This window comes from Oncorhynchus kisutch, linkage group LG24 (genome assembly GCF_002021735.2).
Source record: "Oncorhynchus kisutch isolate 150728-3 linkage group LG24, Okis_V2, whole genome shotgun sequence".
Taxonomy (NCBI): Eukaryota; Metazoa; Chordata; class Actinopteri; order Salmoniformes; family Salmonidae; genus Oncorhynchus; species Oncorhynchus kisutch.
Window position 1 is genome coordinate 4,439,666 of NC_034197.2, and position 13,010 is coordinate 4,452,675.

The 13,010-nt window shown below is 42.7% G+C and overlaps 1 long non-coding RNA gene across 1 annotated transcript; it reads right to left on the minus strand.

Annotated features, from left to right (window-relative positions):
* Nucleotides 1-3,783: 3,783 nt before the first annotated feature.
* LOC116356997 (uncharacterized) lies at nt 3,784-5,207 on the minus strand. The gene is made up of 3 exons (XR_004205281.1): nt 4,760-5,207; nt 4,288-4,600; nt 3,784-4,123 (listed from the first exon to the last, which is right to left on the minus strand). It is a non-coding gene; the product is annotated as an uncharacterized LOC116356997 (long non-coding RNA).
* Nucleotides 5,208-13,010: the final 7,803 nt, after the last annotated feature.

A 13,010-nucleotide genomic window follows, 5' to 3' on the forward strand; every position in this document is an offset into this window, starting at 1 on the left:
GTCATTCAGAGGGTGAATGGGCAAGACAAAAGAATAAAGTGTCTTTGAACGGGGTATGTGGTAGTAGGTACCAGGCACACTTGTTTGTTTCGAGAACTGCAACGCTACTGGGTTTTTTATTCTCAGCAGTTTTCTGTGTGTATCAAGAATGGTCCACCACCCAAAGGACATCCAGCCAACTTGACATAACAGTGGGAAGCATTGAAGTCAACATGGGCCAGCATTCCTGTGCAACGCTTTTGACACCTTGTAGAGTCCACGCCTCTACGAATTGAGGCTGTTCTGAGGGCAAAAGGACAGGTGCAACTCAATATTAGGAAGTTATTCTTAATGTTGTGTAATGTACACTGTGTGTATATCTGGCACTAATACTGGAATGATAGTGTTTCACAGTATTACTTACCTGACAGTGTGGTGATTGGCGGCATCTGTTGTCAAACTAGGAAAGCGGTTCTGACTTTGTGGCTGTGTTATCTAGTGGACATCGTTGTGTCATTTCCTGATTTCTAAAATTCTACACTGTTCAATTTAAATTTATGTGAGATTACAAGCACTGAATAATCTAGGGCAGGTATTCGAAAACTGGGGTACGCGCAATGCCGCCAAAGAGAAATGTGATTCACATAGAAAATAAAAACATTTTAAAAAATACAGTCCATTTATATTTTCCATAAACATTTGGGTGAGTTTTTTTCTCACCTGAGTAGCCTCGTTTCACTGCCAAAAATAAAATTAAACTGTCTAGTGTTCAGCGAAATAACAACACAATGTCAAATACAGTTAGTCTAGTCAAATAATTAACATCCAATCACATTACTCTCTCATAAGATTTCCACTAACGGTCTGTATGTTGCCAAACGTAGCTGCTGCTCATTCCGTTTGCTCGAGAATGGATAAATTGTTAAAAAAGTAAGGCCCGTGTCCATAGAGACACATACCAGCTCTACTGGTAGTACTGCTTGTACCAGCAGTACTACACCTGCACCTGTCGAGGATACAAGTTGCTCTGCTTCCACAAGCACATCCAATGCTAGCATCAGTAATTCTACATTTGTTGTTAGCCCAGCTAGCATGGACACAGACAGTTGTGAATCTGATGCAGCCGAAGAGCTACTGCTCCCTTACCCGGGAAAGCCCCGAACGACAGACTACATTGATTTAGGGTTCACTTACACTACTGTTCAAAAGTTTGGGGTCACATAGAAATGTCCTTGTTTTTGAAAGAAAAGCAAATTTTTTGTCCATTAAAATAACATCAAATTGATCAGAAATACAGTGTAGACATTGTTAATGTTGTAAATAGCAATTGTAGCTGGAAACGACAAATTTTTTATGGAATATCTAAAAAGGCTACAGAGGCCCATTATCAGCAACCATCACTCCTGCGTTCCAATGGCACATTGTGTTAGCTAATACAAGTTTATAATTTTAAAAGGCTAATTGATCATTAGAAAACCCTTTTGCAATGGTTAGCACAGCTGAGATCTGTTGTTCTGTTTAAAGAAGCAATAAAACTGTCCATTAGACTAGTTGAGTATCTGGATCATCAGCAGCATTCACCAGCAGCATACCACCCTGCATACCCCTGCTGGCTTGCTTCTGAAGCTAAGCAGGGTTGGTCCTGGTCAATCCCTGGATGGGAGACCAGATCCTGCTGGAAGTGGTGTTGGAGGGCCAGTAGAAGGCACTCTTTGCTCTGGTCTAAAAAATATCCCAATGCCCCAGGGCAATGATTGGAGACACTACCCTGTGTAGGGTGCTGTCTTTCAGATGAGACGTAAAACGGGTGTCCTGACTCTCTGAGGTCATTAAAGATCCCATGTCACTTATCGTAGGGGTGTTAACCCCGGTGTCCTGGCTGGGAGACTAAATTCCCAATCTATCCTTCAAACCATCATGGTCACCTAATAATCCCCAGTTTACAATTGGCTCATTCATCCCCCTCCTCTCCCCAGGTTGTTGCTGTAAATGAGAACGTGTTCTCAGTCAATCTACCTGGTAAAATAACGGGAAAAAAATAAAAATATGTATCTGCATTTGTTGGTTTGAATATAGGCTCAAAATAGCCAGAAATAAATAACTTATTCTGAAACTCATCAGTCTATTCTTGTTCTGAGAAATGAAGGCTATTCCATGAGAGAAATTGCCAAGAAACTGAATATCTCGTACAACGCTCTGTACTACTCCCTTCACAGAACAGAGCAATCTGGCTTTAGCCAGAATAGAAAGAGGAGTGGGAGGCCCCGGTGCACAACTGAGCAAGAGAACAAGTACATTAGAGTGTCTAGTTTGAGAAACAGACGCCTCACAGGTCCTCAACTGGCAGCTTCATTAAATAGTACCCGCAAAACACCAGTCTCAACGTCAACAGTGAAGAGGTGACTCCGGGATGCTGGCTTTCTAGGCAGAGTTGCAAAGAAAAAGACATATCTCAGACTGGCCAATAAAAAGAAAAGATTAAGATTGGCAAAAAAGAACACAGACACTGGACAGAGGAACTCTGCCTATAAGGCCAGCATCCCGGTGTCGCAATTACGCAGGTTCTTTCCCGAAACGGATGACACAAACAACTGGATTTGTTATCCCTTTCATTCCCTGCCTCCAGTCCACTTACCGATATCTGAACAAGAGATTTTAATCAAAGGTGCAACAAGCAGTTCTTTGGATATTGAATTTAATCAGAAGCCACTGACAGATTTCTCAGAGTATCTTGCCTTGGCAAATCGCGCTGTTAAAACCTTTGCAACCACGTACCTATGTGAGAGTGGATTCACGGCCCTCACTAGCATGAATACTAAATTCAGGCACAAACTGTGTGTGGAAAATGATGTAAGACTGAGACTCTCTCCAATACAACCCAACATTGCAGAGTTATGTGCATCCTTTCAAGCACACCCTTCTCATTAACCTGTGGTGAGTTATTCACAATTTCCGATGAACAAATACAGTTTTATATGTAAGATGGATAAATAAAGAGCAAAATTATGGATTATTATTATATTATTATTTGTGGCCTGGTCCTATAAGAGCTCTATCTCACTTCCCACGAGCTGGGTTGTGACAAAAATTATGTTTAAGAAATGTATCATATAGTGTGTGTGTGTGTGTGTGTGGCAGGCCAACAATGATGGAAACATTTTTTTGAGAGTGTGCTGACCCTGGTGCTAGAGGGGGTACACAGCTGGAGGTTGAATGTTTGAAGGGGTACAGGACTATAAAAAGTTTGGGAACCACTGATGTAGGGAATTATTGTACCATCAAACTCATGTAAAATATATTTTCACCCAACAAAAATATCGTTTTTATAGTTGTTTGAAGCTGATGGACCAAAACAAAAGTTACTTTCGGGTTTTGGTACACCAGCGTCAAACAACTTAAAACAGTTGTAAAAACTATATTTTTGTTTTATTGAAAATATTTGAATGGTACAATGAAACCCTACATGATGCTGTGCTTCTTTTCTCACATAAACTGAAATTAAGTAAACATTTCTGCAAGCAGGAAGTGAGCAATTTCCACTAGATAACACAGCTACAAAGTCAGAACAGCTTTCCCAGTTTGACAACAGATGTGGATCTCGCGGGAGAAATCAACGGTCAAATATCACAGCCAATCGCAACACTGGCGGGTAGTAAGTAATACTGTCAAACGCTATCATTCCACTATTAACGCCAGACACTATTACCCCCCCCCCCCCCCCCCCCTACACTCTCCTCACTGAAGTAAGTGAAGTGTCGAAGTCTCGGTATGCTAGACAAAGATTGTAAAAATGAGAGAGAAACGTATTATGCAAAATATTTATTTCACCGTGCAATCTACTGTCTCTTAGTATACATGTTTTTTTTCTCAAGAAAATAAATAGACCTAGATAAATACATAGCCTACAACAATAACATATATCAAGAGCCAAATGTTTGATGTTCATTTGAAAATTAAAATTCGTCTGTACAGTTTTAAAATAAGAACAATTCAATATGCCAAATGCAAACCACATATTTAAATAAATCTCATCACAAACGCCATTGTAAACTCTGTCAATACTTTCTGAGTTGAAGAGGTTCATCCTTGTCGAATAGTTCAAGTAAGGGTAGTTTCTTGGGCTCTGATCAACAGCCAGTAAAACCTGTAGAAACAACACAAAACATGGAGCCGGTCTTGAGAAACAATATTGCATGTATTAATTTGATGGTTCAAACAAGTGAGATGTTAATATCAATTCAACACCAACATAGCCTACAATTTAAATGGAGAATCCATCGGTTGGATTGACGCAGTATATAACCGTACCTGTCCTTTAGCATCCAAGCCCGCTGAATGACCCAATTCTCTCTAGCCTGACGCCGAAGCAGCTTCTCATTCCACCCTTCTTGAACCGGCTCCACGGGTGCTTGGGGGTCTTCAGAATGTAATTGAGAAGACGCGCAATTGCATTCTCCTTTCCCGCCAGCGCGGAATTCCTTGCGTCTTCGGAGTCCCAAGGACGCACCACTCCCGCGGTGAAGGCTGCCTTCTCTGTATTCAATTCTTTCCCATCCACATCCCATTCCTCCGACACGTTATATGGTAAATTTCTTTCCTCCTCCAGAAGCCGTATCACCCTCTAATTGAGATAAAACATGGAATCATTAGTCGCAATGTCACTTAAAGCCACTTTAAACAGTCTTCCATCAACTATAATAAACATATCTATGGGAATTGGTGGAATAATAACTGCAAAAATGTAATGATCGAAAGTTTTGCGCATGATGCACCAGTTTACCTGCAGGTTGGACACGGGGTTGGCTCCTACCAACTTCAGAAGTACAAGCGCGGATAAACAGCCAAATGTGATATTTGAAATCATTTTCATGTGTAGTTCGTCTTCGCCCCTTTGCTCTGTAAAGGCGTTCGTTCCCCTTGCCCGTTCTCCTTTGGCAACAAGACGTCACCAGGTGCGCATTTATATCTGTGGCGTTTCGTTACGGAGGCCCAAGAAAACATTAACCGTGGTCCGTGACTAATCTAGAGAGGTGCGACAATGCCGTGGGGGTGTAATTCATTTAACTGGAAGCTTTACCTCAATTGACATAATAGGCTTAAAACTGTAACACTAAGAGGGCTCTACCCAATTACCCATATCTCCATACCAAGCGAGACAGAAAGGTGGCCATACTTCAAGCTAAACGTTTCAGGTGGACAGGTCATTTGAGATTATGCTGTTTTGTGATGCTGTCACAAGGAGGGACAGACAGACATACAGGCATGAAAGCAGGCAGGCAGGCAGGCAGGCAGACAATATGAAGTCCCCATGCAGTGAAGTGGAGCAAACAAAGAATCAATTACAAACTCAAGATAAACTTGTTGATAGTTTTATATGACCTTGAATAAAAAAGTTTATCTTCCCATATTATTCAATTCATTCCAAGTGAAGTGGATGTCTGAGGAAACATCCATTACATATGAATGTTTGACAACTTATCACAGTGTCTTTTTTCTGTCTTTAAAAAAAAAACTTTAATAGAAGAGAAAAGTGATATCCAAGACCTGCTCAGAGACAATAGATTTGCGTATATAATAATTTCCTATTCGGCATTGAGAGTTCCCAAAACTCTATTACAATTATTTTGATGAGTTTAGTCATCTCATCCACAGGATTGAATGGTTTACATCCTTGCACAAGTTGTTCTGACATACTTGTAATGAAGCATATCGATTAACACTAGTTACTGCTGGCTTGTTGCATCTATCTAACTCACTCTGGATCCCTGTCAATGAAGATGCAGTGATGATATCCTCCTCTTTTCTCTTATTTTTGTATTCTCTACTCTACTCTTTTTATCTCTTCTTTTCCTCTCCTCCTCACACCTGTACTCATTATAACCATAAATAGATACTCAGTAAGAGTTTTTGTTTCTCTCACTCGTTTTGTCACAAACATTCTTCTATTTATCCAACCAGTATCAATCAAGAAGTCATAAAAACATGTTTTTTTTTTACTGTGGAGAAGTCTACATAAAATACTGTACCTTGAAACTATGAACATGTATTGAGATCGCCAGATGGCTCTCATATAGAGTACCACAGTATGAGTCATAATACCTGTAAAAAAAAGTCTGTTCTCCTCTCTACCCAACTTTCCCTCACAGTCTCTTCAGTTTCCCTTAAGTCCCGTTAGTTTGGCAGCTCAGCCCACCTAAATTATCCCTCACCCATAATAGCCCTGCCATTCCCAACCAATCAGAGTGCTTGGAAATGCGCATCTGGACACTGCACCTGCCCACTCAGGTCATCCGAAGGGAGAAGATGCATGTTTCTGAGGACTTTTTATTTGTATTTGTATTTGTAATCAACAATTGCGGAAGGGAGGGTCCAGATTTTGCAGCTCTTTCAGAACATCAGCTGTGGAGAAGTGTGGGGGGGGGGGGCTTGGACCAGTTGCTAGTGCATAGCTGTTGGCCAGGGTTGGGGTAGCCAGGTGGAAAGCATGGCCAGCCATAGAGAAATGCTTATTGAAATTCTCAATTATTGTGGATTTGTCAGTGGTGACAGTGTTTCCTAGTCTCAGTGCAGTGGTTAGTTGCGAGGAGGTACTCTTATTCTCCATGGACTTCACTGTGTCCTAAAACTTTTTGGAATTAGTGCTGCAGAATGCAAATTTCTGCTTGAAAAAGCTAGCCTTTGCTTTCCTAACTGACTGTGTGTATTGGTTCCTGACTTCCCTGAAAAGTTGCATATCGTGGGGACTATTCGAAGCTAGTGTAGTACGCCACAATGTGTTTTTGTGCTGGTCAAGGGCAGTCAAGTCTGGAGTGAACCAAGGGATGTATCTGTTCTTAGTTCTACATTGTTTGCAAGGGACATGCTTATTTAAGATGGTGAGGAAAGCACTTTTAAAGAACAACCAGGAATCCTCTACTGACGGGATGAGGTCAATATCCTTCCAGGATACCCTGGCCAGGTCAATTAGAAAGCCTGTTCGCAGAAGTGTTTTAGGGAGCGTTTGACAGTGATGAGGGGTGGTCGTTTGACTGCGGACCCATAACGGACGCAGGCAATGAGGCAGTGATTGCTGAGATCCTGGTTGAAAACAGTAGAGGTGTATTTAGAGGCCAAGTTGGTCAGGATGATATCTATGAGGGTGCCCATGTTTACGGATTTGGGGTTGTACCTGGTAGGTTCCTTGATAATTTGTGTGAGATTAAGGGCGTCTAGCTTAGATTGTGGGACGGCCAGGGTATTAAGCATATCCCAGTTTATGTCACCTAGCAGTATGAACTCTGATGATAGATAGGGGGCAATCAATTCACATATGGTGTCCAGAGCACAGCTAGGAGCTGAGGGGGGGTCTATAACAAGCGGCAACAGTGAGGGACTTATTTCTGGAGAGATGGATCTTTAAAAGTGGAAGCTCGAACTGTTTGGACATAGACCTGGATAGTATATCTCTACAGTAGATTGCAAATGTTGTAATTGGGGATGGAAATTTACGAGTTTTTGGTGGCCTTCCTATGCCAGGATTCAGACATGGCTAGCACATCAGGGTTGGCGGAGTGTGCTAAAGCAGTGAATAAAGCAAACTTAGGGAGGAGGCTTCTGATGATAACATGCATGAACCCAAGACTTTTACGGTTACAGAAGTCAACAAATAAGAGCCAGGGCCTGGGTTAACCTCTACATCACCCGAGGAACCGAAGAACCAAAGAGGAGTAGGATGAGGGTACGGCTAAAGGCTATAAGAACTGGTTGTCTAGTGCGTTGGGAACAGAGAATAAAATGAGCAGATTTCTGGGTATGGTAGCATAGATTCAGGGCATGGTGTACAGACAAGGGTAAGGTAGGGTGCGAGTACTGTGGGGGTAAACCTAGGCATTGAGTGATGATGAGAGAGGTTGCATCTCAGGAGGCGCCAGTTAAGCTGAGTTCGTTCTACGCACGTGTGGGGAGTGGGACACAGGAGCTATCTGAGGCATGTTGAGCAGGACTAGGGGCTACGTAGTAAAATAAAACAATGAGAGCTGCCCTAAACAACAGTATACAAGGCATATTGACATTAGAGAAAGGCATAAGCAATCACAGGTGTTGATTGGGAGAGCTAAGACAACAACTGGTGAGATAATAACAGGTAAAATGCTAGAACAACAACAACGGGTATATGGCGATGAATGGGCAGAGAGGGCCAGTTAGCTACACACAGGGCCTGAGTTTGTGGCTGGGGCAGACAGATAAACAAAATGAAGTACAGTGTTAATGGACAGTCCAGCAGGCATCGGCTGTGTAGCAAAGTGATCATAGCAGCAATAGATGAAACAGGGAACCGTTTGGTAGTCGATTACTACGTTGAGCGGGCGGGAGACACGGCATTCAGGGAGCTAGCGAGCTAGATCCACGACGCAGAGGCCAGGTGAGAGCACACCGGCCGAGTTATGACAGCAGACCAACAGACCAGTTGTGATGGATCTCGGGGCTCCGCGTCGACAAAGGGTCCAGGCCAATTGGCAAGAGAAATGTTGTTGTTAGTGTACTTTATTTGCTAGCCGGGAGATGGGCCTAGCTCGAGGCTAACTGGTGCATGCTTCTGGACAAGGGTGTTAGCCACTATAGCCACTTGGTAGCAACTAGCTAGCTGCGAAGATCTGGTGTAACGGTCCAGAGCTTGCGGCAGGAATCCGGTGATGTAGTGGAAAAAATCTGTCCGATATGCTCAGGGCTGGTATCACGCTGTGCAGACTGGCAGGTATTATCCGGGCTATCCAGGCTAAAGCGGCAGGAGTCCGAGCTAAGGGTGAAGACCACTAGCAGAGGCTAACAATGACTAAATAGCTAGTAGCTAATTAGCTGGATAGCTGCTGAAGAAGGTTCCAGTTATAAGGTCAAAGAAATGGCTGATCCGTACCACATTGGGTGAGGTGGGTAGCAGAAAGCTATATTTAATTTCGAAAATTGAAAAAAAGGGATTGAGATGTATACAACCCCCCCCCCAAAAAAGACAATATTTACATGGGACAAAAACAAAACACGTCTTACTGCTGCACCATCTTGGATTGTCGACAGTAGGGGAGCAACTTTCACCCCCACATTCTGAAATTGAATTTTTGTCCACCCAGTTTTATCATTGGAATGTGATACAAAATGAGGAAACGGTTTTCTTTAGGATCATTCGGACGCCTCTGAGCAGGCGGGTAGGCTGTTTGGAGTGTTAATCCGACTGGATAAAACATTTATAATAATAATTATGTCTCCCCCACTTCTAAAACCAAAGTTGCGCCTCTGGTTAACAGTAATGTTGAATGTTGTGCGTGCATCGAATTGTAGCTTACGGGGGGGAGGGTTATTGGGGGCTTTACATGCTGTGTAATAATAGGTAATTATCACTAATTACTTAAAGTTACTTTGATACATTTCAGCTATATGTTCTATTGCAGTGGTTCCCAAACTTTTTTTTCAACCTGATACCCCCTCTAGCAACAGGGTCAGTGTACTCTCAAATGTTGTTTTTTTGCCATCATTGTAAGCCTGCCACACACACACTATACAATACATTTATTAAACATAAGAATGAGTGTGAGTGTTTGTCACAACCCGGCTCGTGGGAAGTGACAAAGAGCTCTTAGGCACAGGGCACAAATAATCCAGGGCACAAATAATAATATAATAATAATCAATCATTTTGCTCTTTATTTAGCCATCTTACATATACAATTGTGAATAACTCACCACAGGTGAGCTTAAGGAGAAGGGTGTGTTTGAAAGGATGCACATAACTCTGCAATGTTGGGTTGTATTGGAAAGAGTCTCAGTCTTAAATCATTTTCCACACACAGTCTGTGTCTGTATTTAGTTTTCATGCTAGTGAGGGCTGAGGATCCACTCTCACATAGGTACGTGGTTGCAAAGGGCATTAGTGTCTTAACAGCGTGATTTGCCAAGGCAGGAGCTTGTGATTAGGGACATGGACGTTACATTATGACTTAAAATAGAACAAAACCCATACATACCGAGTTTTGAAGGGAAATACCAATTTTATTTTATAAGAGAGTTGTTATAATTTTCTTAAGAAAGACTTAGTAAAGCCTGAAGCTACTGTCTCATCCTGGAGGTATTTGACAGCCTTGAGAATAGCCTAGCATCGTGCGACACAGAGAGAGAATTGCTTGGGAAAGATTAACGAGTTCATGTTCCCATGGGATATCGGTTACTGCTAAAGAGTACTGTCTGCATTGATAGCTGTGCTTGCTGTGGATCTTGTGAGGAAACCTGCAAGGAACTGCTATACTTTGCCGTCATAACGCTCAGGAAGGAGAGAGTTCCTAGAGAGGAACGTACTTTGGGGCGAAAAGTGCAAATCGATCCCAGAAGAAACGGCAAAGGACCTTGTGAAGATCCTGGAGGAAACAGTTGCAAAAGTATCTATAACCACAGTCAAATGAGTCCTGTATAGACACAACGTGAAAGGCCACTCAGGAAGGAAGAAGCCGCTGCTCCAAAACCGCCATAAAAAATACAGACTACGGTTTGCAACTGCACATGGGAACAAAGATTGTACAATTTGGAGAAATGTCCTCTGGTCTGATGAAACAAAAATAGAACTGTTTGGCCATAAAGACCATCGTTATGTGTGGAGGAGAAAGGGGGATGTTTGCAAGCCGGAGAACACCATCCCAACCGTGAAGCACGGGGATGGCAGCATCCTGTTGTGGGGGTGGCAGCACCATGTTGTGGGGGTGCTTTACTGCAGGAGGGACTGGTGCACTTCACAAAATAGATGGCATCATGAGGCAGGGAAATTATGTGGATATATTGAGGCAACATCTCAAGACATCAGTAAGGGAGTTAAAACTTGGTCGCAAATGGGTCTTCCAAATGGACAATGACCCCAAGCATACTTCCAAAGTTGTGGCAAAATGGCTTAAGGACAACAAAGTCAAGGTATTAGAGTGGCCATCACAAAGCCCTGACCTCAATCCTATAAAAAAATTGTGGGCAGAACTGAAAAAGCATGTGCTAGCAAGGAGGCCTACAAACCTGACTCAGTTACACCAGCCCTGTAAGGAGGAATGGGCCAACTTATTGTGGGAAGCTTGTGGAAGGCTACCTGAAAACAAATTTTTATTTTTTAAAATGTTTTATTTACCTTTATTTAACCAGTTAGGCAAATTGAGAGCAAGTTGTCATTTACAATTGCGACCTGGCCAATATAAAGCAAAGCACATACACATACAACAACACAGAGTTACACATGGAGTAAAACAAACAGACAGTAGAAAAATAAGTCTATATACAATGTGAGCAAATGAGGTGAGATAAGGGAGGTAAAGGCAAAAAAAGGCCATGGTGGCGAAGTAAATACAATATAGCAAGTAAAACACTGGAATGGTAGATTTGCAGTGGAAGAATGTGCAAAGTAGAAATATAAATAATGGGGTGCAAAGGAGCAAAATAAATAAATAAATAAATACAGTAGGGGAAGAGGTAGTTGTTTGGGCTAAATTATAGATGGGCTATGTACAGGTCCAGTAATCTGTGAGCTGCTCTGACAGCTGGTACTTAAAGCTAGTGAGGGAGATAAGTGTTTCCAGTTTTAGAGATTTTTGTAGTTCGTTCCAGTCATTGGCAGCAGAGAACCGGAAGGAGAGGCGGCCAAAGGAGGAATTGGTTTTGGGGGTGACCAGAGAGATATACCTGCTGCAGCGCATGCTACAGGTGGGTGCTGCTATGGTGACCAGCGAGCTGAGATAAGGAGGTACTTTACCAAGCAGGGTCTTGTAGATGACCTGGAGCAAGTGGGTTTGGCGACGAGTATGAAGCGAGGGCCAGCCAACGAGAGCGTACAGGTTGCAGTGGTGGGTAGTATATGGGGCTTTGGGGACAAAATGGATGGCACTGTGATAGACTGCATCCAATTTCTTGAGTAGGGTTTTGGAGGCTACTTTGTAAATGACATTGCCGAAGTCGAGGATCGGTAAGGATGGTCAGTTTTACGAGGGTATGTTTGGCAGCATGAGTGAAGGATGCTTTGTTGCGAAATAGGAAGCCAATTCTAGATTTAACTTTGGATTGGAGATGTTTCGTGTGAGTCTGGAAGGAGAGTTTACAGTCTAACCAGACACCTAGGTATTTGTAGTTGTCCACATATTCTAAGTCAGAACCGTCCAGAGTAGTGGTGCTAGACAGGCGGGCAGGTGCAGGCAGCGATCGGTTGAATAGCATGCATTTAGTTTGACTTGTATTGAAGAGCAGTTGGAGGCCACGGAAGGAGAGTTGTATGGCATTGAAGCTCCTCTGGAGGGTTGGTAACAAAGTGTCCAAAGAAGGGCCAGAAGTATACAGAATGGTGTCGCCTGCGTAGAGGTGGATCAGAGACTCACCAGCAGCAAGAGCAACATCATTGATGTATACAGAAAAGAGAGTCGGTCCAAGAATTGAACCCTGTGGCACCCCCATAGAGACTGCCAGAGGCTCGGACAACAGGCCCCCTGATTTGACACACTGAACTCTATCAGAGAAGTAGTTGGTGAACCAGGCGAGGCAATCATTTGAGAAACCAAGGCTATCAAGTCTGCCGAGGAGGATGTGGTGATTGACAGAGCCGAAATCCTTGGCAAGGTCAATGAATACGGCTGCACAGTATTGTTTCTTATCAATGGCGATTAAGATATTGTTTAGGACCTTGAGCGTGGCTGAGGTGCACCCATGACCACCTCTGAAACCATATTGCATAGCGGAGAAGGTGTGGTGGGTTTCGAAATTTCTTTGACCCAAGTTTAACAATTCAAAGGCAATGCCACCAAATACTAATTGAGTTTATGTCACTTCTGACCTACTGGGAATGTGATGAAATAAATAAAAGCTGAGATAAATAATTCTTTCTACTATTATTCTGACATTTCACATTCTCAAAATAAAGTGGTGATCCTAACTGACCTAAGACAGGGAATTTATGTTACTATTAAATGTCCGACTTCCGACTTCAACTGTAAGGTTCAAGGAGTTTCTCCTTTTCAGAGCTCTTTGGTAATCATTTTTAAGAGCTT